This window comes from Gymnogyps californianus, chromosome 3, assembly GCF_018139145.2.
Source record: "Gymnogyps californianus isolate 813 chromosome 3, ASM1813914v2, whole genome shotgun sequence".
NCBI lineage: Eukaryota > Metazoa > Chordata > Aves > Accipitriformes > Cathartidae > Gymnogyps > Gymnogyps californianus.
The window spans coordinates 41,761,507-41,787,966 of record NC_059473.1 but is presented as its reverse complement, the minus strand read 5'-3'; the positions used below and the strand labels follow the sequence as shown (position 1 = coordinate 41,787,966).

The 26,460-nt window shown below is 40.5% G+C and overlaps 1 protein-coding gene across 1 annotated transcript in view; it reads right to left on the bottom strand.

Annotated features, from left to right (window-relative positions):
• The window catches only part of GREM2 (gremlin 2, DAN family BMP antagonist), a 38,879-nt gene extending 21,223 nt beyond the window's left edge, over positions 1-17,656 (bottom strand). Inside the window, exon 1 of the mRNA XM_050894410.1 lies at positions 17,459-17,656. The gene's annotated coding sequence lies outside the window, so the exon portion shown is untranslated. The remainder of the gene's footprint in view (positions 1-17,458) is intronic.
• Between the last annotated feature and the right edge of the window lie 8,804 nt (positions 17,657-26,460).

Here is a 26,460-nt window from a genome sequence, read left to right as displayed (position 1 = left end):
CCAACATGTCCCACAGTAGGACAAGAGACTCCTCAGCAGCTGGAAATCTAAAAAAAATCCAAAAGCAGAAGCTAACCCAACCTATATGCAAATCTCCAAAAAAAACCCCATCAGATCTATGCCCACCATGCTTTATTGATGGTACGCTGAGGACATTAAGGACAAATCAAAGTTCTATTTTTGGACTTGAAAACATGGCTGCACAAATACAGAATGGAAAGTAGTAGCTTATGAGCCAGTTCTGGGCACCACCCTTCAGGAAAGCCGTGAAGATTTCTAGAGGGGAGGCAAGGAAGAAAACCAAGAACATTTATATACACCAAAACTATAACTCCATGTGGCAAGATTGCAGAGATCAGGGATCTTTAATACAAAGAAGCAAAGACCAGGGGAGTGATGTCAATAGCTTTCAAATCCACAAAAGGCTATTGCAAAGAGTGAAACAATACGTTTTTACTCTTCATGGATGCAAATGCAATAATGTCAGCAAATAAGATTTCAGGCAATATTCCTATTAGCAAGTGCCATGATACAGATAGTGAGGCATTGGAATTGATTTGCCCAAGTTTGTAGGCTCATCATCACAATTATTAAGGAGAAAGTGACACAAAATGAAAAAAATAAACCACATCTGCCATGGATTACGTTAGATAAAATGGATCCTAACGAGCAGGAGATGAGCCAGATGACTTCTCAAAGCCCCTTTAATCCCCTTTTAAGTAAACAGACATCTATATATATTATATAGAACAATTATTGTCCACCAAAGAACCCTCTTTTTAATATTTTTTTGCCCAGTTCTCTGTCATCTCTCTTCTCTTCCTAGGCTTTTAGATTTTGTGCTAGGTATCACAGAAAGAAATCATCGTTCTTTTTGCAGTACAGTTAAGGTACACTTGCTATGGGGTCACTAAACCGCTACTCAAAGCCAGCCTTATGTTTAACACACTGCAATCTGCTAATTGTGAACCTACCAGGTTTATAACACAGATACTATCAGATGCTTTCAGAATTAAAGACTCAGTTTGATTTCTTTTGCTGTAGGCAGAATACGTAACATTTGTTTAATGCTCCTCTGTTGGCAAAAGAGGCCAAGACTCAAGATTCTGCAGAATGTCTTGGGTTTTCCAAAATTTAAGTTATTTAGAGGAAACATTGCCTAGTTTATTTGTTGAAGAAGATGAATGTCATTTATAAATCATTAGAAAATAAGTTAGGTTCCTAAAGCATATTTAAGTACCCATAAAACACACACACACACACACACACCATTTTCCACCTAAGGTTAACTTGGGCACAGTTTTAAACCGTCTTTGAGGACTGATTTCAAGGCAGAGAAGCCAAAACTGCTTAATTAGCCAGTGTGGGTAGATGATATCATGCCAGTATCATGCCGTATCATGCTTTTTCCTCCCGGTCCCTTCGGAGCCGGAGTGACAGACACATTGAACTAGAAGGTGGGCAACGGCGCTGCTGCACCCGCTGATGGAGCAACCGTAGTCCACAGCCAGCAACTGAATGGGGCAGCTGAGTGGCTTCTCATCCGGAGGCCTCAGGACGGCAGAACAGGCCCAGAAACAACCACGTCCTCGAAGATCTGAGGCAAACCGCAGAGGTTTGCACAGACCAAAACATCTGTATCGTCCTCGTGACAGCAAACACCCAAATTCCTCTCTATTCGTAATACCTGTAATTAAGAGGTGTGGAATAGTTTGTCAACAGCTGTCATGATAAAGCTATGGTATTTGTCCTACAAGCACAGCAATACCCTGTGAAGATGCATCCACTGTCCAACTCTCCCTTTCCCACAAAGCACAACAAATAAATAAATGAAATTGCCCTCAAACAGAAACTGAACACACACTAGAATAAAATTCCAGTTTCCCATCTGCCTTCTTTATCCTCCTAAAAATGAGATAAGTTTTGAAATTTGATTTACTTACTGTTGCTAATTCCCTAAAGCTAGCCTACAGAGTAAAGGCATCTCCTCAACATCTTCCCTGTGAGGAACTGCTCCCCTACCTAGATATAGTCTAATATTTCTGATTACACTAAAGAGGTGGGGTGATATTGCAGTGTGTGGTTTCCTAAAAGCCAGGAAAGAGTCATTCACCTAAGATCAACTTACAACACTAATACTGGTTATTTGTTTACTGTTATTCACTCTTATTATTATTTTTTACTGTTATTTAGTAACTATTATACAATTCCTCCTAGTACTGCTATTCCTGAGAGAATCCAGTTGCTCTGGTATGTTTTTTAAACCAATGCTACATTTATACTCTCTTGTAACCCAATGCAAAGCAATGATCAAGTGGATATACATATGTTCAGATTCTAATAAAAAGTACATCACTCATTGCCAAGGAATTACCATAGGATTGAAACAAAAGGAAAGTTTAATACAAGACAGAATCCTGAAACAGGTTAGTACAGCAGAAAACAAGAAGAAGCTGCAAGGCTTCATGCACTAGGCAATACTGCAATGTTTTCTACCAACAAGAAGCCCCACATACATTTTCATTGTGTCTAGTAAGCTCAGGGGAAAAAAAAAATATGGAGGGAGGGAGGATTCTCTGCAAATATGTATTTTAAAATTATTTCAAAGGATTTATCTGACAAATACTTCATTAAAGTGAATAGAAAAAATTAATATTTTAATTTAATGGAGCCAATAATTTTACTCTGTGGGAATATTAATATAGAATCCTTGAGGTTTAAAATATACAGTCATTAAGACCAGGCAAGGATCTGTCTTCAGGTAGACTCACTGATATTTCACACAGTTCAGGTGGACAAAAAAAGTACTGCCATTAAAAATACTTGATCAGTTTGAAATAATCAGCAATTGCTTACAGATAAATTATTGTGACAGCTGACAGATGAAAATTAACAGCCACACCAAAAATGTTTACCAGGAAGTAATTTAAAACAATAGGTTAACAACATTTATGTTCTTGGAATATCTTGTAATTCCAATACAAATTATTTTTCATTTCTATTTAGTATCATGCTTCTTCTTTAGTTATTTTGCATATTTTAAATCGTATTTTACTTTTAATTAATTAAACTTCATCTGGCTATAAAGGGGAAAAAAAGGACGAGGGAAGAGAAAACTCCACAAATGTCTGTTTTCTGCCTAGTGTAACACACCAAATAAATCTAGCCTAGTTAGTCCTAATCTAGGCTACAGGAGCCCTTGGCTTTACAAGAGCACCAGTATCTGAACAGGTTCTATAAACTATGGCTAAAAAGGTATCCCCCAAAAGTGTCTGTAAGGCTGAACAATTTCCTTCTTTTTAAAGATGTCCAGGCCAGGAAAATTCTGTAAGCCAATGGTAACCCCAACTTTTCTGCTTTCTGCTTTTTCTTGCTTTTGTGATTTAGCAGAGCTGCCCAGCAGGCTCACATGGGACATCCAAGAATGGTTCAGTCTCCCATTATATGTCTTTCTAAGAAGTCTGAGCCTACAATAATTATATATCAACACGCCACAGTTAATTAGCTCCTAATGTTCTCTTTTTTCACAACCTTAGGTATCAAGATCTAGTAAGAACTTAATGGAAGACCATTGTGGGTAAAATATGGAGGTAAGTGAGAGGGAGAAAGAGCTGTAATACAACATTTTGTGGGAAGAAAACATAAAGAAATGAGGACTTTTTCATTGCATGACGACTGCCACATATTCTAAAGCAAGAAATATGGACATGTAATCGGAAGCACCCCGTACCCCATTGATTTACACTCCTGGCTTGAAGCAAATTAAGATCTGATTAAGGTTTACTTCAGAGATACCAGACAAGTCATTAGGTTCAGTTTCGGCAATGGTGACAAATAACTGTTTTTCTGAAGTTAATGGTAACTTTCCCACAATGTGTGCATTAATTGTAGGCTTCGTAACACAAGTGTCTTGTTTGGTACAGTTTCCTGGCTGGAAGGACCTAGTTACTGCCAGTTGGCTGTACCAGGCAAATCATTTAAGCAAAGAAGGGCTGATCCTAATCTCTCCTCATGCAATGCTAATACAGTATCAATGAAGAATTCAGTATCTGTGTTGCTTTGCATGCACAGCTCCCAGCTGAACTTCGGACTTGTAAAATTGGTTGTTATAGAGGACTTTCTCATCTTGAAGTAAAATCATGTTCAGTGATCCTCAAAAGCATCTGGGAAATCCCAATGGCCTCTGAAAGGCTCACCAGCTCTGAACTGTGACATTCTGGCTACTGGCACTAGGGGCCATTCCCTATGTAAGGGTTTGACAGTAGAGGGGAGGGGGTAAAATGTGTCTAGCTGTACTTTGGATCTAATTACATCTTCTTATAGCTCTGAGGATTTTATCACCTTTAGTTCCAGAGTGTAATTTAACCTATGCATTCAATCCTCATAGTGATCTTCCCCAGCCTTCAGTTGCACCTTTTTCCTTACAGAGGAAAAATCTCAGCAGACACATCCAAAATGGGAGCATTAAGAAGCATTTTGCAGCATTTCTTAATCTTTCTTCCACCTTTTCTCCCCAGCACTTCTGTGGGAGCCTCCACTCATGAGAGGCAAGGTTTTGGAAACACTCATTTCTTCAGTATGATCTGAAGTTTCATAATTCCCCACCTCGGCACACTGACTTATGTACACCATAAACCTAATCCCCAAACTCTCCCTATCGACAGCACAAAGAATGCAGGTGTCTGCCTCGCCTAAGGGAATTCCTGATGCCGGTCATCTAATTTTTATGTTCTTCAATAGTCCTTATGGTGATGCCCCTACTGAACTATTTAGGTTGCTCAGTTCCACATTCAAAAGCAGCTGCTTTGGAAAATCAGGACTTGTACTTCCACAATACGTTGCAGCTCAGTTCACAGAGCACTTCAGTTTGTCTGGAAGCCACCTAGACAGGTTACCACAAAACAGTTTACCTTAGCTATTACTCTCCTGCTTCTCTGCAAGGCTTATGAAGTCCAGACTCAGCTTAATCTATCTTCACAGCTTCACATACTGAGTGAGGACCCTGCAAAATTCTTAGTCTTTGTAACGCTAAGCAGAGGAAAGTCTAAGCACTCTAAGACACAGGTTTAAGGTGAGTTGCCCAACATGAAACAAAAAGTTTGTGGCTCCATGTTCCCAAACTAGCACTCTAGACATTGTTATTTGTGGAATTCATTTGACCTTCATAATAGGCCAGTCTTCTGCATAGTGAAAATAGGTGGAAGGAAAGAAGGCAAAGGCTACTTTTACCCTCCACATATCTAAGCAGAGCCAGAGGGGCCAGATACGTTTAGATTCCTCTTAAGTTATTCAGAGATTGTGCTGAAATATCTAGAAGAAAAGCAAAATGTTCCTTTCATTAACTTATGCATGTGTCAAGGTTTTATTGCAAGTCATAGATACATGCAAGTTGGGCTAACAGGCATATTTTAAGTAAAGGGTAAACTGATATGAGAAGGCGACCCAGACAGAGTGGCAATGTCACAGTGCTTCTTGATTCATGATTTTTTTAGTGGGGTAAAACAACACAATCCCATGAGCAAAAACAGTGAAATTAAAAATGGCTAAATACTTAGCCTTTCTCTCCCCACACCCTTAGTATGTCCTGGAGAGCAGCCCAATAAACAGGAGCAAGCAAAAGCTACAAATGTACAACCCTCTTCTTCGCAGACACCAATGATTGCTGTCTTAAGCACAGATTCAAAAACATGCCAACATTTGTCTTTCTCCCTTCTCCCCTGCACATTCCTTCTGCAGACCTCTAACTACAACTTTGTATCAGGGAAATGGTTGCATGTCACAAGATGATTTGGAGAGAGACTGCTGTCTCAACATTGCATGAAGATGACTAAACAGTGACAAAGTAAATCATCCCTCAAAGATAAGTCAATAGTGAATAAGTAATTTTATCTGTCAAGAGTTAACATGCAATGAATACTTGCAAAGGTTACACAACATAAAATCTACTAGCAGCTAGACGTGAGTTCCCTCACATAAGCTAACCGAGGAAGCCTATGGAGGAATAGATCCCTTTTGACTTCTTGATGAAAAGCCTTAACAACAGCAAGTTGTATGTATAAACTCCTAGAAAAGGATTATATCCTAAGAGATTGTTAGCTTACAACCAGATATCTTACAGTAAAGATGCACTGTGTAAGTATTTCCTAGGAAATGTGTTAAATTTCCATTTAAAAATATTTTTTTTAAAGTGTATGAGTGAGGGGTATAGTTTATAATTAATAAAAAAAATCCTAACGGTGGTTAAAAAAACGAAAACACTTGTTGAACCGCCCCACACTCTGAAGCCATAAACAGTTTGGAATTTAACTTGTTAAAGCTGACAGACCACTGAAAAGCTTAACTCACTTTTCTGTCACTATTTGCATTTTTCTTTTTTTCAGTTACATGAAAGCATTAATCTGTTTGGATTTTCTTCTTGAATATACTTTTCAAGTTCTCATATATATTTCTAGCATGGCATGATATCTGTCCTATAAACTCTGTGAAAACATAGCTTATGATGTTTAAAACATTATATTTAATTAAAAGAAATTAAGAGTCCTCCTAAAATGTGAAAGCAGCAGTTGTATATTCTGAAATCCAGGCTGTAAGTATACATCCCTTAAATTTTCCTAACTTCTTGAATAAATAGATCCTCTGAGGTTTCCCAGATAAGATATATTTTAGATTATTTAGGCTATCCAAAGAATGTTTTTGCCGCTCTGTGCAATTAGAGCTGAAAGTGCATTTATCTTGCTATAAATAAGGTGACTCTTAAAGAATGAAGTTCAGAAGTGTTAATGTCAACTCTTTAGTGGACATATCTTTGATAGGGTAACTCCAGATCTCAAAGTACCTAGGCTAGTTTAACTCAAATTTGAAATTATTTTTTACCTTTATAATATATGCAAGTCAGAAAAACTGATGGAATAATTCCAGAATTAAATGATATGTGTTTTATCATAAAACCTAAGTATTTACATAGCTGTTTTGAAAGTTACCATTTAAATATGATGTTAACTCAGAACTACCCCCAAAATCATATAAAGTATAACTGAAATGTTCCAGAACAATCTATGTATGGAATAATTCAGTTCATCAGAAGCAAATCCTCTCTTCCCTACTTTACAGTACTTAGCTTTAGATAATGCTGCTTCAAAAGAGAAAAGTGCAAGGGCAATTAGCTGTTGTTGTCTCTTTCTTTTACTACAGTAAAAATATATTTTACAGCCATGGATGACCTTGTGTAAACCATAAACAAAAGCTTTGGATGTCCCAGGTTAGAAATGTTAAATAATGAAGATAGCAGAGCAACACACAATGGGCAGAAATTCCCACTATATAGAAGGCATAGTTAACAGTGCTGTTTTTTTCAAGTATAAAAGTATTTTTGCATTGTCTTGAAGTAATACGCTGTTCTGCTCCTCTGTGCAGGAATTAATTTAATCCAGCGTGTGCAAATCTGCATTAGAATTCACATCCTTATAGGCTTTGCAGTAAAGCAAAACATCAAATTTTTTTGCATCTACACATAAGGTCATGGCTACCTCTTTTACATACTTTTCGTATTTGCTGACATACATATATATCACACTGTAATAAGCAGCTTATAATAGAAGCATTTTAGCCTTTAATACATTTTTTTAAAAAAGTGTTCCATGACAGTAACAGTTTTTACAGCCTGTAAAGCGACCCATAAGGTTCTGTTCAAACAATGTACAAACCACCCAGTACTAACAGGGTTTTCAAGAGACCATGCAAGGAGCCTGCACCTATGAACACTGTCAGCTAGAGGACATACAGTGTTTTGAACACTTACATCAGCATTTACAGCACCATTTCTGAGCCAGTTTCCCATAGATGTTGAGTGTACCATTTTAGACAACTCAGATGGCACAAAGAAAGTCTCTAACAGAATTAAGACACAACCTAGTGGCCAGGAGCAGAGCCAAGGGCAGGATGACCCTTTCAGCACAAGTTTAGACCTATGCCTAGCTAAAGTGACGCCATAGGCATAGCCATAGGCAGCATAACAAAGCAGGAGTACTCACTGGATCATTAACGCTTTTAAGAGACTATTAGGCTCTGCCACCTCAAAGAAATTGGTCATGAGATGAAAGCAAAAGGCCATCACAGAAGCTTTAGGAAAGGTTTACAATTAGCAAGAAGACAGTACTTATTTAAAAGCAAAACTGAAGCATGACTCTCACTGCTATATATGTTAGCAGTTCGTATCATGCATCTAGAAGTTCAAAAGTTATAGTGCATTTGATGCCCAAATTAAGGCATCAGCCTTAATCATGGTAAAATAAGACAGTTTTCAAATGTTTTTAAAGGAAAAATAAATATCTTGGGGAAAAAAAATCTAACTTGGAGCACTTCATAACCAAAGTATCTTAAATTACAGTTCACTTCTATTGAGAAACTAAGCCTCTCTTTAATTAGTATAAATCTAACTATGCATACTCTAATATGACAATAAAAAACAACTAATTTTGCATTGTCCTGTAAACAGTAAAGATAAATCTAAACCCATGATAAATACAATGACAAAAACATTTCAATATTCTCAACAAATACACCTAAATTTCAGTGTGGGGGAAAAAAACCCAACAAGCATGGCATTAGCATCTCAAGCTCCCTATATTTTACACATTCAGAAAAAGTAACAGCTTAAGTCAATCACGTTTGACTGCTATCCAGTTATTTATATGAGTAAATGAAGCTGGCGTCCGAGTGGGGACATGAACTGGCAACTTGCCGCAGCCTTGAGTTACAATTTGTATATAATGGAGCAAACTGCAAGCACTCTGATTGTAGCCTATCTATGTGGATGAAGCTAAGCAGAAGAGTTCAAATAGGCAATATTCTGTTTTAATTAATGATAAAGCAAGATAGAGATTTCTTCAGGCTGCAGGTGAAGTTGCCCAGGACAGATCTGCAGAAGAACTCGCCCCCGCCATGACCTGAAGCCTGGGCTGCCAGTGGAGCTAGATACACAACAGTCTCCCTTGAGACAGGAAACCCTTGGTATGGACTCACCTGTGTATTTGCAGTTCCACTGTCTGAACAGACCACCTAAAACCAAAGTGAAAATTCCCATGGGTGCTGGCAGTCTCAGAGACTCCACAAGATACTGGACTGTACTATAGCCATGGTTACAATGGAGAGGAATGGACCATAATGAAATGATAACTCAGCTGGCTCAGAAAGGTCATTTCCAGTGATTCCACAAGACCTTTAAAGATCATTTTGGGTGGGAGAGGAATGCAGGAGAAATGAGATTATTCCTCCTCAGCACAAGTGTGTTGAACAGGATGAGAAAGATTTCTTCAGACTTGAATATCTCGAAGCAGATTAGCAGCTCGCACTCACATCTTATATGAACAGGAGAAGAAATGAGTATTTTGGGGTGACTTCATAGATAGCATACAAATCCATAAATTTCATACAAAGAGTAATCCTTGCTTTTTAGGCTCTTTCCTAAGAAATTTCAAAGCTGAGAGCAGCTTAGAAATTAACTAATTTCCCTAACCACCTATTTATCAAATAATTTTATTACCATACACAGCATGAACAGCCCACAGCAGTAGCTTCCATAACCAATAGTGACTCCATCCTGCAGTTCCTACTAATTACCAACACATGGTGGGAATAGTCCACTGGCCTTTTCTGGTGCTCAGAAGTACACAGTGAGTAGCTGCCCGCTTTTGCAAGACATCTGCCATTTTGGAGGTGATGAAAACATTTAAAATAGTAGCTTATGTATTGCATTGTGATTATGCGTTCCCCTCTACTCTTGATATTTCAAAAAAACTTTCCTATATGCATTTCATAGCAAAATTCCTTCATTCTGTTTTACTGATTTGTAAGCAGCATTTGTGTCCATGTAAAAATGACCTCTTAACATGTACTTAGGAATGGAAAGTCATCCCTGTGGCCTTTTCTTTCTCCAGAATTCGCTCTCTAGTTGAAACATTGGCCAAGGCACAAATAAACAAACATTAGTAAATACGACACTGGACTGCCATTGCTTCTCAACAGTAGAGCCTGCCAATACCAGATATGGATCCAGAGACATTGCTGGTTTTGCCTCTTCCAGAATAACTTTTCCAAGGAGCTACACCCTCATCTAGCTTGCTCAGATTCTGAAAATCACTGTTTATGACTGTGGCTATAATAGTTGACCTAACCAGAAGTGCCAGGAATCAAACCACAGACTTTGGAAAGCAATGGGATCCATAAGCTACAGACTCCTTATTTTGAGAGTCTATGGTATGAGAGTCCCAATCCTAAGCCACATGAGATGGCTATGCCAGGATAATAGTTCAGATTCCACAAATCACATCCATATTGTTAAGTCTTTCAACGTCTGGCATAGTTTTAAATGGACAACAAATCTGTTTGTTGGATAAAGTCTGAACTGCTAAATAAATAGTGATAAATTTCCTAATACTACTGGGCAGAATGTTCCTGCAAGTACAACGTGTGTTTATCAGTTTCCCACTGAGCTAGCGTTGACTTTCAAATTTCCTTTAATCTTATTATAGTAAACATAGTACAGCTCTCTGGCAAACAAGAGTAGCATTCTTCCTGTAATATCATATCCTTCTTTTAAAGAAACCTTAGAGATGTCCAGAAAAGAACTAGGCTCAACCTGGAATGACACAATAAACTTGTTTCCAAAGAAACTTAAGTTTTATAAAATATTAGATTTTATACTGAAAAAAACAAGACTATTTTTATAAAGAGAAGATTGGCAATTTCTGATAGGTACTCAAAATAGTGTTTGCATGTACCATACTTTTAAAGTCAGCTATTGAAACACCGACATAAAAATATTTTTCCAGTTGGAAGCAGTCTACCTGAGTTGAAAGATAGGGCAACTGGCATTTTGGATGTAGAATTCAGAAAATAGTAGACTGTAGCTTGTGAAGGAGCTTTTTCAGTGCTCCTTCAAGAAGAAAGAACATCAAGTGCAGACGACTTTAAAAAAAAAGTGGATAAAGAAAACCAAATGGGATTTATTATGGTACAATTTGTATTTAAAGCTTCTCTTCATTTGGGAGGAATTTATGGTAGACAAAGGTGGGATTTGTCTTACAGTTAAAAAAAAACCAAACCTAGATTGAGCAGTTGAATAACCTCGTGTAAGTGACTGAAGGGACTTTGGGAACCTGAAAGCAAGACAGTTTCAGATGACAGAAACTAGCTCGATTTCCAGCTGTGTGCATTTGTCTTGCTTGCTTCAGGTTCCTATAGAAAAAGGGTCATTACATATAACAAAAATAGCATACAATGGTGCTATTTTTACATACCTCCTGTGATTTTTGAATAAAATGATAAATTTTCCTAATAATCAGTTTATGTGACATTTGAATCTTCAGCTTCAGATACCCTGAAGAAGTCACAAGTTCTGGGCTATGACTTTACTTAAGGCTCAGCTTCAGTAAGGAATGGAAATATTAAAGAGGCAGATCAACAATCTTTCCCTGCCTACACAGAATCCAAGGTGCTTTTATAATTTGTTTCAGTTTGTAAGTATTCACTCTTAAGAATATCTCGGCAAAAGCTGTTCTCACTGAAGGATCAGGCAAAGTTTCCATGGGCTTCATTAATGAAGAATATAGACCAAAGTCAACAAACATGCTTAGTATAAAGCCATTGTGTGTAGTAATCTGAAAGGTGTCAGCCAGAGAACAAATTAAATCGAAATACGAGCGATAGCCATCTCTCTATTAGGAGACTTTACTGGATGTATCCATTAAGTCATGCAACATATACACATATTTCCCATCTTCTTTGCCTGTCAACCTCCTCTTGTTCCTTGCAAAGGACACTGAGCTCCAAATTATCTTGACGGAACAGGAACTGACAAACGATAGATGGTTCATAACAAAAAACATGCCTAGAGCAAGGATGTCTGACATCTGAGAGCTGGGATGTTTTCATTTTGGATAGAAGCTCTGACCCACTATTTACACCCCTATCCCAAGCTCTCCCACATACTTTTAAATGACAACTTTCCAGATGTTATCTGTATGGAGATTGGCCAGATTTATGGGCAGGATCCTGCTTAACTCTAAGCCAAACTAGTGTTTTGGCCTCACTGGAAATGAGATTAGGTCTGAGATTTGCACCAGGAAAAAACCTGCAGTTTCATGCCAGAAATGGTCACGCAGAACTTTATTTTTTTGTTAGCACTACTGTAGAATATCAGGCTATTTAGCATTATCATAATAGCACTTAAGCAGAGTAATAGGATAGACTAGACATGGCTGGAATCCACAACAAAACTGCACGCAAATGAAGAAGAGCAGCTAGTTCACTTGTAGCACCAGCTCAACACAGTTTTCCAACTCTAGCAAGTGTTTGTACAAGGCAAGGTCAACAACGCATGCTGCATGAGCTGTACAAATGCTGTTTCCACGTTTTAAGAGAAGTTAAAAATTCAGGAATTTTTAAACATTTATTGCTGTTAAATCCACAGTCTGATGCTGTGTTTGTGCATTGCCCATCACACTCAATAAAAACTGGTTCCAAAATGAAATTTGGAGGGTAAATAATATATTTTCCTTTCCCAGTGTACTTTACTTCTCCCACTTCCTTAACACAAAATAGGCAGAAATGAAATCTTTACGAGACCTTTTGTATTTGAATGTATCACAGTTTTAATTTCCTCTTAGTTTCATTACAAATTGTGGTTTCTTAAAACACTCACTTCCTAAACAATAATGACTTTAAAACTGTCTGGAATGAGAGATAAATATACCTTTTTCTTTCTGTAAAGAAGCTTATAGTAAAGACAGTAACATGCATATTTCTATATACAACATACATTTACAGTATAACTAATTCTATATGGCAGTGTAGCCTCTATGAAAAACTGACCTTAGTAAATCCCCCTTAGTTTTATGACTAATCTAAAATATGCCGCTATAAGTCTTATAGATACTATGTAGACAGCAACCACAGAAAAAAAATACAAAAAATCTCACAGATAAACATGGTTATGCCCAGAAGAAAAAAAAGAATGTGAAAAGTAGATGCTGTAAGATGACTTTTTGACAAAGACAGGTTATAAATGAAGTTGCCATGATTGTATCACACCGGATATTGAAAGATAGATTGCCCTCTGTTTTAACGTCCTGGAGCAAGACAGATTCTTATGGTCTGTTTCCCTGTCTGAAACAGGCTTCAAAAATCTTTTTCAAAAATTGGTAATAAAAGACTTAATGCGCTGAGAACAAGAAATAGCATGGTTTCAAGTGACATACACAACTTATGTTAAAATCTACACTTCATCCTACAGAGAAGCTATGCATTGGAATAAGGTTTGGAGTAGAAAACCTCTAGCAATAGAAATACAGTCATCTGAGAAGGAAAAGCTCTCTTGTTTTTCAATTCCTATTGTTCCGAATAGCAAAACATTTTCTGCGATCTAAAAGTAGTCTTGGAGCAGTCACAGTGATCCAGAACAAGGAGAAACGTTGTATCATTCATGCTACACACACACAACCCTATGATTTCCATCACCATCCCTGTGAAAATGGGCGTAAAACTGAGGTGTCGTTAAGAAGCCCAGTTTTTGCAGCCATGACGACTGTCTTCTGTTACTAAGAAGGATTTGATCCCTAATTGCTCCAGTAATGTATTTTCTAGTTAGAAATGCTTTCATACAAAAGATAATGGTTTATAATTAACAAATTCATCCTTCCATTTAAAATAATTTTCACAAAAGAAGCAAACTAAAGAAAAACAAGAAAGTGCAAAAAGTCAGCGAAATCACCAAACAACAGAGAACTGAAAAGTTTTCAGCTTAAGAGTAGAAACTGCAGAAAAAAAAATGTTTCAGCATTTTTTAAACAGAAGCTTTCAGTTTTAAGTGGATGTTTCTAAACATCTCCCTGGGCATCGCACATTCCCACCTGCTTGGGGCAACGCGACTCCAGGGCCAGAGGATGTTTCCCATCTTGTGCTGGGACCCAGAACTGCCACCACAGGCGGCAGCTTCTTTCTCCAAAGCAATACTTCTGGTGCGTTATGGGAAATGTAGTCAACCAAGATGCTGCACCCACGAAACACAGCACAGCATTTCTAAATGACAGTTTTTAAGTTTCAAGCCAACATTTCTCACCACTCCCTAACGCAATGAGGAACATAAACACAGCCTTGTGAACTTTTATATGCAGAAGGGCTACAGCCAGTGACAGGCAAACAACCATGAAGAAGCACCAGCTGTCCTCTGCTAAACGCAACTGCTGTGTTCACATTCACCAGACAAGCACAAGGCTGCATTATCCAAAGTTCCCACTCAAAAAGTAGTCTGCTATCACATGCCAGACTATCAAAAAAAAAAAAAAATTAGCCATCTTCTTTTAGAACTGAAGGGAGCCCAGTGTGTGTATATAGAAGTAGGGCAGCCACAGTTTGTTGCCGGGTTGCGCCCTCCTGCTGCGCCAGAAGGAGCTTCTCAGCAAGAGGTGTGTAGGCAATGGTGCAAGAAGCAGGGACTAGCCCACAGCCCTGGGAAAGACAGTTAGTATCAGCTTCAAACTGTGCGGTGCATCAGTACTACTCTGCTGCAGATGGACCAAGTCTGTGTTAGCAGCCAGCACAGCCCAACAGGAACAGACATACAGAGCAGAACGGTTAAGCGTGGAAGACTTTCTATCAACACTGTATGCATTTTATAGGGTTTTACTTCAGGCTAGCTCTGGTCTGGTCCCATGGACTGAATTTCCAGCAAAGACTCAAGCACATCTTCTCATTTAGATTCATCCTAAAGGAATCCAGCTGGCCCACCACAAGGTGTATGGAGATGGACAGTAAGTGGGAACAACTGGAAGACTGGCGTCAAAAGTACACTCCTGACATGAACCACAACACTAATATAAATGCACAACCACACCCATGAGCATCTGTGAGAGTGAAGTGAAAGACCTTATTGTGCAGCTCTTGAAAAGACTCTTCGGATGTCAGTGAATCTGCACAGTGGCTTGAACTGCTCATTGAAATAATTCTAACTAACTCAAGCATCAGAAACTGGTAAATTCCAATTTACCCATTCTAAATTGGAATTTACCAGTTTCTGATGCTTGAGTTAGTTAGAATTATTTCAATGTGAATTTAGTAGTAGTGTGTCTAGAACTATGAAATTGAGCAGTTGGAATTTACCAGTTACCAAATTTATCAAGCAAAACCACAGCAGAACTAAACTATTTACTACAGAAGAGGATGATCTGGATCTACTTGATTTACACTTTCATAAGCATTGACAAATGGCGACTGAAACCAAGCATTTTCCAAAGGACAGGATTTATCGATATAGTTCAGTCGGCAATTCAGATATTAATTTTTACCCTCACCTGATACTATGGAAAGAAACAAAAATATCCTGAGTTTTATTCTTCAACTTCTCATACCTTTGTTCTTTTCCACATTGAAAGTCATCTTTCATGACAGCACAGTCTATTTGAAAGATAAATAAAAAGCAAATAGGTCAGCTAAACCAATCAGCTCAAAATCTAGGGTTAATGTAATTTATTTTTGTGGCACTCTTTTAGAGGTCTTACTGATGCTTCACTGACACATCTTTCACTTACTTATCATGCTGCAATGGAAGGCTGAGCAAACCTCGCTGCTACCAGACGCACCTCCTCCCCGCGCACAAGAGCTCTGCATGAACAGCGGGCTGCAAGAGAGGCGAGAAGGCAAAATTCTACCTGCTAGGTTTCTCACTCATCCTACAACAGAGATTTAGCAAATTGGTCCTCTCTCTTCAGCTGCACAGTAATCACGTACAAATGTTTAGAATTTAGGACTTCAGTGCATGTCTTGGGTGATGGCAGCTCATGAGGACCATGCAACAAAAGTGAGAGAGAGAGGTCCCTTGCTCGGAGCCTGAATACTGAGACAGAACCCTCATATCCTGGCTCTCAGTAAGAAGCAGATTGCTGTTCCTTACTTCAATTATTTTCTCAGGGCGTTTCTTTAAAATCTTAGGGTATTATTATTATTCTTTAACTTTTGGAAAGAAATGAGGAAAGGCCAGCCTGAGAACTAAGCAGCAAGTTTACCAAGCGAAGCATCTGCATTAAAATACATCAGGCATTCTAAGCAAATATTTCAGGCGGTGTGTACTTCTTGGAGTTCAAGCAACAAACTAATCCCCTAAGGGAACACAGTATCCGTATTGTATTGGCACCGGTGGGAAGACAAGACTCTGACGTGATGTTGATTTCTCCCTGGTTTAGCAAGAAATAGCCTTGAAGCGGCCTGATAACCAGCTTGCTAATTGGGGCTCTGCGCAGACCTTGCTTGGTCTTGCACCTGCTGCTTCGTGATTCTCGGGAGCACTGTGGGATTCTTAACCCGGGGCTTTTCCTTAGGGAATCTCTGTCACGGTCATTTGTCAGGCTGAAGTTCACCTGACTCTGCTCATCGGGCTTTCATTCAGTTTATTTCTCCTCTTTTGGAGAAAAAAGAGGTTTAACTTGTCATGAGCTGTTAATTTTGTCCTCAAAAAGCCACCAAAAGTTATATAACCACTTTCACAATAGCGTGCTAAAAATAAGAGTTGTTCAGCCAAATGCCACTGCAATTTTTTATAAGACCTGTGACTCCAATTCTGCAGGACCTGTGAAAGTGCAAGTATTTCCTTAGCTTTAGCAGAAAGTCAAGCAGGAGCTCCTTGTGAGACAGACATGGGGTTGTATTATTATAATCCTCATTTGCAAGGGGAAAAAAACCCAGTGTATGTATACACAGATATATATATATTTCCAACTCATGACTTAAAGTAATGCTATTCGCTCTTGGAGCTGATCCCTCGCGGGGTTTCATAATCACAAACCATCATTAACCCAAAGCAAAGAAAGAAAGGTACAAAGGGGCACAGGTTTCAAGCACGAGATGATTTTTTTTTTCTGTTTTTTTACTTGGGAGGGAGCGCGGAGACGCGACGCACGGCGCGCCAAGCCCAAAGGGCTTCGGCCATCCAGGTGACTTCCGAGGGCGCTCAGAGCAAAGCACCGAGACCCAGCCGCTGCCGGGAGCCGGCTCTCGCTAATTCACTTACGTGCCCCTGGAAACGCCCGGCGGGCGGGCGGCGCGGGCGCGGGACGCGCTGCTCCCCGCGGAGACGTCCAGCCGCCGCCGCCGCCAGCGCCGCGGCCGGCGGAGATCCCCGCGCGGGGCCGGCCCGGGCGCCCACGAGGGGTGCGGCGCGGCGGGGACAGCCGGCGGGGCTGCGGCGGGGGCGGGCGGGGCGGCCCCGCGCTGTCGCTGTCACCGCCACCGCGCCCGCGGGCCCTGCGCGCCGCCCGCCGCCCGCCCGGCGCGCCGCGCCGCGCCGCTGCCTCGCGAAGGGGCGGTAAGCGTTAAGAGGGCAGGCGAGGAGGAGGAGGAAGGGAGCAAGGCGGCCGCAAGAGAAGCGGTGCCGGATCCGGACGCCGGGCGCCCCCCGGCCGCCCCGTACCTGTACGGAGGCGGGGAAGGGTCTGCAGCGCGCTCCCTCCTGCCAGCTATAGATCCCAAGGGGTGATGAAGCGGGGCGGCGGTCGTCGCCCGCTCCTGCTGCCGCTGCCGCTGCCGCTGCCGCTGCTGCCGGTGGCGGTGGTGCGAAGCCCTCGCTGGTTGCAGATGCCCATAGGCGCTCGGTGGGGGAGAGCGGTGCGTGGAGAGAGCGCGGCGGCTTCGCCGGGTCCCGGCGGCGGAGGGGAGCTCGGCACTGACTCCGCGCCGCCACTGCCCGAGGAGAGGATCAAGCCCCAGCTTTCGATTGGCTCCGGTGGCCAAACAGCTCACACCAGCCTGCCCGCCCGCCCGCCCGCCTCCCCTCCGCCGCCCCACACGCTCCGCTCGCCTGCGGCTCCGCTCCTCCCTGCCAGCCTCCAGCCTCGCAGCCCGGTGGGCAGATCTCACCCCCTTTCTTTTTCTCCCCCCTCCCCCCTCCACACCCCCCCCCTTCCCCCTAACACGACGTCCAATCCCGAGCCTTTGGTTTATGCAGGGACATTCTCACGCTGGATCTGACAAAACACACTCCTTCCCTTCGCATCTTCCTCCTTTGGCTGAAGGACCTGCAACTTTAAGCGTTCATGACATTTTGTGTCACGCTCGATATTCAGGCGCGTTTGTTCTCTGAACATTTTAAAAAATATCCCTAGCTGGTGAAATTAAAAGCATGCAACGCCTGATCACCTGAGGGCTAAATCTGAGGTAGGACAAAGCATTCTTTGCCTGAGTTTAGTTTGCTTTTCTTACGCTGTTTGGGTTCCTAGCCCTGTCTTGGTTAACTACATGTCAAATCGTGGCATGCACAGAAAATAAAATCAGGATGCTAAGCCTCCTCTTCCTGAAGCTAGGGTTATTCAAGCACAGCGGCTGTGATTGTCATTCCCTGGTGCATCTTTGATGTTGGTATTCTTTTCGGTCAGGATGACTTAAGTGGCCTGTGGAAAAGGATTCTCCCTCCTGCAGACGTGCTGTAGTCTTAAGTCAAATCTTAGACCTGTCTTCTGGGCAAAATGGCAATCCTTTGGTTTCAGTATGACCCTCTGTTTAAACAAGAGTGCAGTTGAACCAGATAAATAGGCCCTTTGGGTTTTCTCAGCGCAGGAAGATGTTGTAATATTTCCAGTAAACATGTTGGCAAAATTGCTTATTAAAATTAGGGAGAACAAATAGATCAGTTATAACAGATGCACTCTTAATTAATGCAATGACCTGCATTTAACTGATGCTGTTGAATTAAGTAGAGTCTATGCCTGTTGGTAGATCAGGTGCCATTAAAAGTCAGCATTTGTCCAAATTTGGCAGACTGTAACATTTGAAACAGAGAATGGAGTTGCAGAGATACCTCTGCGTGACAGCAGCATGTACATTTTTAAATGGTAACCTCCATAACATTTTTAATTGATTCTGTATTTAATTTTTTTTTTCCCCACAAAATTGTATGCTATTTTTCGTTCTTTAGAAAGCATGTATACTTTTGTCTCTTTGGGGCATACAGAACTAGTTAAAAAAAAGGTTTTGTTTATTTTTTTTGTTCAGGCAAAAGTCGGAAAAATAAAACCAGAAATATTGAGAAATATGTAAAACCAGACATATTTAGAAATATCCGTACTTGGAGTATAATCCATCCCTCATTTTAAAAGCTTTATTAGCAAAAATATCCCTCAGTGAATTCAGTGGAGCTACACCTCTGGAACACAAAAGTAACTAAAAAAATCTTGTTTCTTTTTCATTATATGTTTTTCCTTCACATATTGCCTATTTATTTTTCCCTGGGAGGAATGAAATTGCTGGTTTAGAGATCAAGCTACCTTTCTAGCCATGGCCCAACAGGCACAGCAGCCACTGCATCTCCATCACCCCCCCGGCACCCCTACAGCAGGCGTATTTCTTCCCTCACGCTCCTGATCCAAATGACTGGCTGATCGTCTTTCAGTATTTCCTAAGTCAGAAGGTGGTGCTTTCCTTCACCCTGACTTTTTCCTAGGAAGAATGCTTGCTCTTGAATCATACGCCATTTTCAAGCCCTTTTTTCAGCCTCCCATTTTTCTGCCTTGGCAGATGGATAGCTGTGTCAGAGGAAGGGGCAGGGCCCTCCAGCTGAGCGGTTGTTGAAGCTAACACCATGGCAGGCTGTTCCCTTAGGCCTCCTTCTAGCTACCAGTTTTCAACTGTATTATCCTATTATCCTTACACAAATTTTATCTCCTGCTTTGTCTTATTTTGGGGAAAACCTCTGAACTCACTACAGAAGCTTTCCTGTAATAAATTCTTTGTGCTCCTCCTTGTAACCCAAGAACTTTCTGTGACACAGATGACTTGGGGCTTCATAAGATTTTGCACTTCCAGAGTTGCTACTTCCCCTTAGCCATTCTCAACATCGTGTTTGTTTCCTTCTGTGTTAGTTTGGATTCCTTTATAGCACTGATAAGTCTTCCTCTAGTCTTGTTCAATTTAATAGCTTTTAACCTGTCCGTTTTATTTATGTCTGCTTAAGTGCTTATTTAATCTTTTCCCTTATAACTATAATGACCTTCCACAGGTTACTATAATCCTAGAAGGTATGTGGGGAATTTAAAGATTTAAAAGTCGTTTGACTTCATAAATAATTTTTATTTTCTCATTACATGCCTTATTTTTAAAACAGGAATGTTACATTTTCTATTTAATCAATGTTTGTTTTTCACGCATATTCCTTCCACATATCTAGTAGTAAGGCTCACTGAGACATTTTGGATTCAAAACAACTTTTTTTTTTTTACAATTTGGTTAATGAGAACTGCAAAGGGTGTTGATCTGACATAGAAAATACATAGCATGTTTATTCTTTGCTCTGGTCTACAACCAAAATTTTATGCCATTAAAAATACCTTAGGTGTGTGGGTTTTGATTTGATTTTTAAAACTAAAATAGTTATATGCTGTAGATAGCAGTTACCTAGCAATATCAGTATAAAGCACATTCATATTGATATTACTGCGTCTTTCCTCCAGTGTGAGTGCCTGACTTCTATTGTATGCTGTACTTAAACTAACCGACTAACCTTTTAACGTCCCCTGGCAATTACAGAGCCTGTAATTCAGCAAGCTGCTGAAGCATAGACCTACTTTTAATCTACAGATTTCATGACTACATTCTACTTCTGATGTGGCCACACTTCAGGAATGACTGTAATCCATGTCTTTTGTCTCACACTGAGACGAAACACAAACAACTGGTGCCCATCTCCTTCACAGCAAGGACCATATCTTTTTCACCGCCGTTAGAAAAACTCTGTTCTGCTTTGCAGCCCTGAACGCAGTGCTTGTCTTGATCTGTGAACACATCTGGCAGGAGTGCCTGGAGAGCACAAAGGGCTGTAGCACAGCCCCAGAGCCAAAGGAGGCCTGAGAGATGGTACTGTCCATCACATAGCCCAACCTCATTGCTGTCCCGAGACATGATCCACAGAGTTTCATAAGATGCAAAAGAAACCTGAGAGATCTGGTGATTCCATTATACAAATTTTCCCTGCTTGTAAATTGACATATCTACACTGAATGAACAAACTGATCATTTGCGTCAGGTTAGGCACATATCCTCCTCTCTCAGGCCCTAACTAAGCAGCCAAGCTCTGTAGCCAGGAGCTGGGTTCAATACTCTCCGAGGAGATCAGCGTCCTGAGAAGCCTGAACGGCTGAGGGCTGGCATATGTTTCTGATTCAGGCACAGGGGGCAACCCCACACACTGCTTTCACTGCCTTGCATCCCCTTTGGTTCTGCGCGGTTCCTGCCTCTTGACTAACCTGCCTTATCTCGTTGTAGTCCTAACTCATCTTTATCCAAGACTTTTAGCACAAGCTCTTTGATTTCCTGACCTTGCTCTTGATTTGCTCTTTGGTTTGGGGTAAGCTTGATTTCTCTGTTTTCCTGAGTGTACTTTCCATCTGGAGCCTTGGGCTGGTGTGTCCTTGGTGACTGACTCCTGGTCTTGAGTTTCCTCAGTCTCAGTGGCTGGACCCACCCCAGCTATAGTCACTTCACACAAGTATTCCACTTTTGGCTCCTTAATAACTCCTGTTTAAAGCCATGCTGAATGAGAATTATAAAACGTGATATCCCACTGCTGACGCAGAGCGTTTGGCACATAGCTTATCTGCGTGATAAGTCAGCCGCCTGTGGAATAGGTACTAGCGGCAACGTTGGGTCGTGGCTTAGGAGAAGCTGCGAGAATGCAGGAGAATGTCGCGTCCCCTTAAGATTAATCACACTTGTCAAGATCTTCAACAGCTTATACTGTTTTCGTAGACAATTAGGCACCTATATGCCTTTGGACATAGTGCACCTGTTTTTTTAATTCGGAGTTCTTTCTAACATTGTGGATTCAAGCCAGAAAAGCACTCTAAGCAGCAGTAATTTGGATCCTGTTTTTTCAGTACTTTATCTCTGCTATGAAAAACAACTCTAAAATATGTCTCTACCTGAGACAGGGCAATATCCCATCCTGGAACATGAGTAAATACTTCATCCAACCCCCAATAATGTTCTTCATTAACATGGATAAAAGTATTCCTGTCAAAAATGCCTTCTTTGTATTGCACAGCAGACATGAATGAAACTTCCTCAGTCTTGCCTGATTCTGACTTCAAACATAAATTACTCCGTGTGCTCGTTAGAAGGAAAAGAAAGTGCTAGCACCTTCCTCTACCTTTATCTTCTTTCACTTCATTCCCAGTAAAATTTCATTTGAGCCAAGCTCTATCCAGATGCCCTGAGCCCATCTGTATGCTCCAGGAACTTGGGCTTTAGGTATTTGAAAGTTGCCTCTCCTTTGTGTGTTTTCTTGGAGGAAATGATTGCTCCTCACACACCTACCTTTGAAAACTCTCCAGAAGGCTCACAAATTCAGTTTCCTGGATTAAAAAAGATGAGTCCACACAGGGCCTGAAATAAACTTTTCCTTGACTGGAATTTTTTTCCAGCCTGGGGATGATTCCTACTTAGCCTGGTGAAGGCTTAACGATACATGCTGCTATACTGGTTTTGAGGAGATCGTGGTAAGAAAAGGGGTAACTAGTGAAGAACAGAAAAAAGCAGAGGGAAGGAGGGTGTGAAATGTTAATGCTGTCATTCCCTTTTAAGACAGAATGGGTCTGTAGATATTCACTGGTCCTTTCTCAGAACATGGTAGCCCAAAGCGTGCTTCTCAACACTATTTTTAAAGCTGTGGTTCGTTAAGACATGAACCCTTTACAAAATCCTTGAATTCTCAAAAATAGTTTGAGGAACCTCAGCCACCCAGAACCCTTTGAAAATTGCTCATCTAGAGTGAAAGCAGTGAGCTCATACGTCAAAGCATTAGACATGTCCAGGTCTATATTTTCTGTTTCATACACTCTATGACATAAATCTCAACTTTTGCTTGGAACTACTTTCAATGACAATTAAAAGAATAAACTAACGTTAAACTATCTGAGGTCTGTCATTCCCCTTCTCTAAATTAACCTTAGACCCTCCTTTTTTACCCTGTTTTGATGATGCTTTAGTGTTTTTAGAGCAGATGATCCTGCCTAAATCCAAGATGAATTGAATGAATGAGGAGACCAGTTAACCTCCACTCCATCTCTCTTTTCTCTGGTTGGATTGAGAGACTACCTAGCCAAAGAAGAGAGATGAGCAGCAGAGAGCAGAAGTCCATTTGGGCTGAGTTCTCTTACCTCTTCACTGTCATCAGGGGCTGTGGGGACATCTGGATCTCTAGGGAACGTCACTAAATAGGACCAGATAACCTCAAAATATTAGAGCCAGACCAGCTCTGTCATGTATGATTCACTTGCCGTATAACGACTAATAAAGGCAATATGTGTGGAACCAGGAAGACAGCCAATATAGCTTCTTCCAAGAACTGTGAGTAATTAACTGGGTCCCTGGTTAATTTCTTTCATGAAAATGTGTTGAGTGAGATTCTTACAAGTGGTGCTCTTTGTGTGACGTCTCCCTCTACTCCCAAACAGCACAACTTCGTGCAATTGGAAAGGAAGAAAAAGTAAAATACGAAGTTTCAAAATCTTGGGGGTATTTTTTCTCCAGCTGCATCAGCTAACATTTCCTTGCCCCTCCTTAGTTCCTAATCTCCTGGTGGTTTTCCTCTCAAAACCTGGTCTATAACCCAGCCATAGATATTGTATCCTTGTATAACGTGCTCCAGCTTCTTGCTTTAGTTCGAGGTGTTTCAAATCTCTGGTGTTTCAGAGGAAAAGTAATTCAAAACTTCCCTAAGAAGAAAGAAGACTAATTAGTTGCAGCATGTCCCAAAGGAGAAAAAATGCACCCAAAGCACCATGTTGTCCTTGTTTGTGGACCTCACGTCACAGCAGCTACGAAGAAGAGGAAAAGACGATTTTCAGCCTGCTAAGTCAGTGTTACACCTCATTAGGAAAGCTCTGGCTCTGTCACTCTCTGTACTTCAGGCTTTCCCCTATTACTGCTCTTGAGGCAGCCCATCGCTGTCCATGACAGAGACCGTGTCTCCTTTGAACTTAACAAGCATTTTCTTCCTCGCTATGATAGAGCGAGCAGGCTGTGGGAGATGTTTGAGTTGCCCAAAGCAAATGGAGCCCACCCCTACCCCAAGCAGCGGAGGATGCTGCAAGCAAACAAACAAAGTGATGGATGGTTCCTTCTGACAGCAGGGCAGATTTTAAGTGACAAGAATCCTGCCAGGGATATGTTGAGGACGGAAACATATGATAACAATTTAATATGTACAGCACACAAGGGAAAAGTATATTAATATCACATAGTGCAATTGAATTAGATATTTAATTAAAGTTAAATTTCTCTCACTGATAGTGACTGGCAGTGGATGTTTTGGGAAATACACAAGCATTTCACTGAAATCATCGGTTTAAACAAAAGCATAGTGTCCTCCTTCAATATTTCAAACATATTATGAACATGTCAGCTAAATGTTACAGAAAAATAATATTAAGCTGCTACTGAATGAGGTAATGAGGTGACAGAGCACAGAATATCCTACAACATAACATTTGCCACATATGCCTGTCCCTGCAAGTCCTGTTTTTCAGGAAGCATTGTAAACATAACGTCCGGTCTACATCCCCTTATGTTATTTTCTTAAGATGCTTTTTTCATAACCCTAAGAAGTAAATAGATGTGATCAGGGACCAGGAAAACTGAACGACAACAAAATTTGTATCACTATGAAAACATTCACATTTATTGCATGAACTAGAAAGGGACCGAGATTTGGCCAAAACAAGTGGAATCTATGATTTGTTGGGAATCTAGGAATATTTCTGCCTTTTTTAAAGTGAAATGTACCAGTTTGAATAGCACCAGCTTGTTTTTATTGCGTAATTTGACTCTGTGGATTGAATTATTTTTGCCAAGTTTTGTCAGTCTGCCTGGCCTGTTTTATACAATTTACGCACAGTTAATACATCATTCATCAACTCCATGTAAATGATGGGATTTTTTTTCCTTCTCTCTGCTCCTAATGTCACACAATAATGTCTGCCCAGTTCGGACTAAATTATCCAGCTAAACTTTGAGATATAAATGTGTATTAAGTAATATAGCATTTTGTTTCTTCATTCCTTCCATTCCTTCTTTTTTTTGTTATTAGTTAATAACAGATCTTTGTCAGCTGTGGGTGGATTCACTATGAAGAGTCTTCTTTTAAATAACAAAATGATCCCAAATACTGTGGGTTATGCAATGAAAATGATGTATACATATTGGGAATATTTATACACAGTGAATTTAAGAAAAAAAGAAATAAAAATTTGTCTTTTCCTCTTCTTGGAGAGGCTAGGAATTTCTTGAATTTGAGCTGGCTATGTCCTTTCCCCCAAAGGTACAAATATAAAGTTCAAACTGATAAGAGAGCAGAACTACCAAATAAGATACGTCTCGAGCAAATCTGGCATCTGAACAGCTCTGTCACAAATGCTAGGAGCAAGGCGTGCCATCTTCCCGCTCCAGGCCAGGGGTCTGGGGGAGCCTGGTCAGCAGCCGCGGTTCTGCTGCCCCGACTTCCACGAGGACCACTCGCTGCCCACCTAACTCGCCTGCCACCTCATGGGAGGCTGAGCTGGAGCCCGAATTAGTGCATACGTCTGTCCATTCTCAAAAAGCAACTAGCCTTTATGAATATTCAAGCAAACTATTTAAGGAGTTTCTCGGTGATGGACTGGGATTATTGCCAGAGTATTAAGCATCAAAGGGTGAGGTGCTTCTGGTAGCTATACCTAACAACTAGTAAATATTCAGTTTATAGATAATGAGATGCCTTGCTATTCACATAAATGCATAGCGAATGCACAAGCCTAAGTGCATCAGTAAATCCATTTTGATATCGATAATATATAAAATATGGTATATATTTTAATTCATGTTAAGTTATGCAGGGACAAGAAGGGAATCATCCATACAGAACACAAAGCAGTCAAGGCAGTACAGGAATGTTTATTATTTTACAGGGTCTGCAGGTGTCATGAGTGCTTGACACTGCATTTGGAAAAGCATCGTCCTTTCTCCAAGGGACAGATTTGATTACAACCAGGTATTTATAAAGCCTCCAGCTCCAAAGTACTTGAGGATCTTCAACAAGTTAAAAATGACAGTTAAAAGTACTGCTGTGCGTACTTGTCTCTCTTTTCATGCCATGCTATGTAGGATCTGAATAATCCACTTTTCTATATATGACAGTAAGCCTGGGTAGGAATAAGGAGAATTTTGCATGCTAAAGAAACAAGATTAGACCGCTAAAATCATACTAGAACCAAGAAGGCAAGACCCCCCATAATTATCTTTCTTCTAATCCTAGATCTGCATTTTCATTGATCAGCTTTCTGAGTCTTCTTGTTGAGAAGGGGAGGGTGTGTGATAGACAGGTACAGTTCATACTATTGACTCCTATTAAGCTAAATTACATAATTAGAAAAAAAACAGACAAACTTC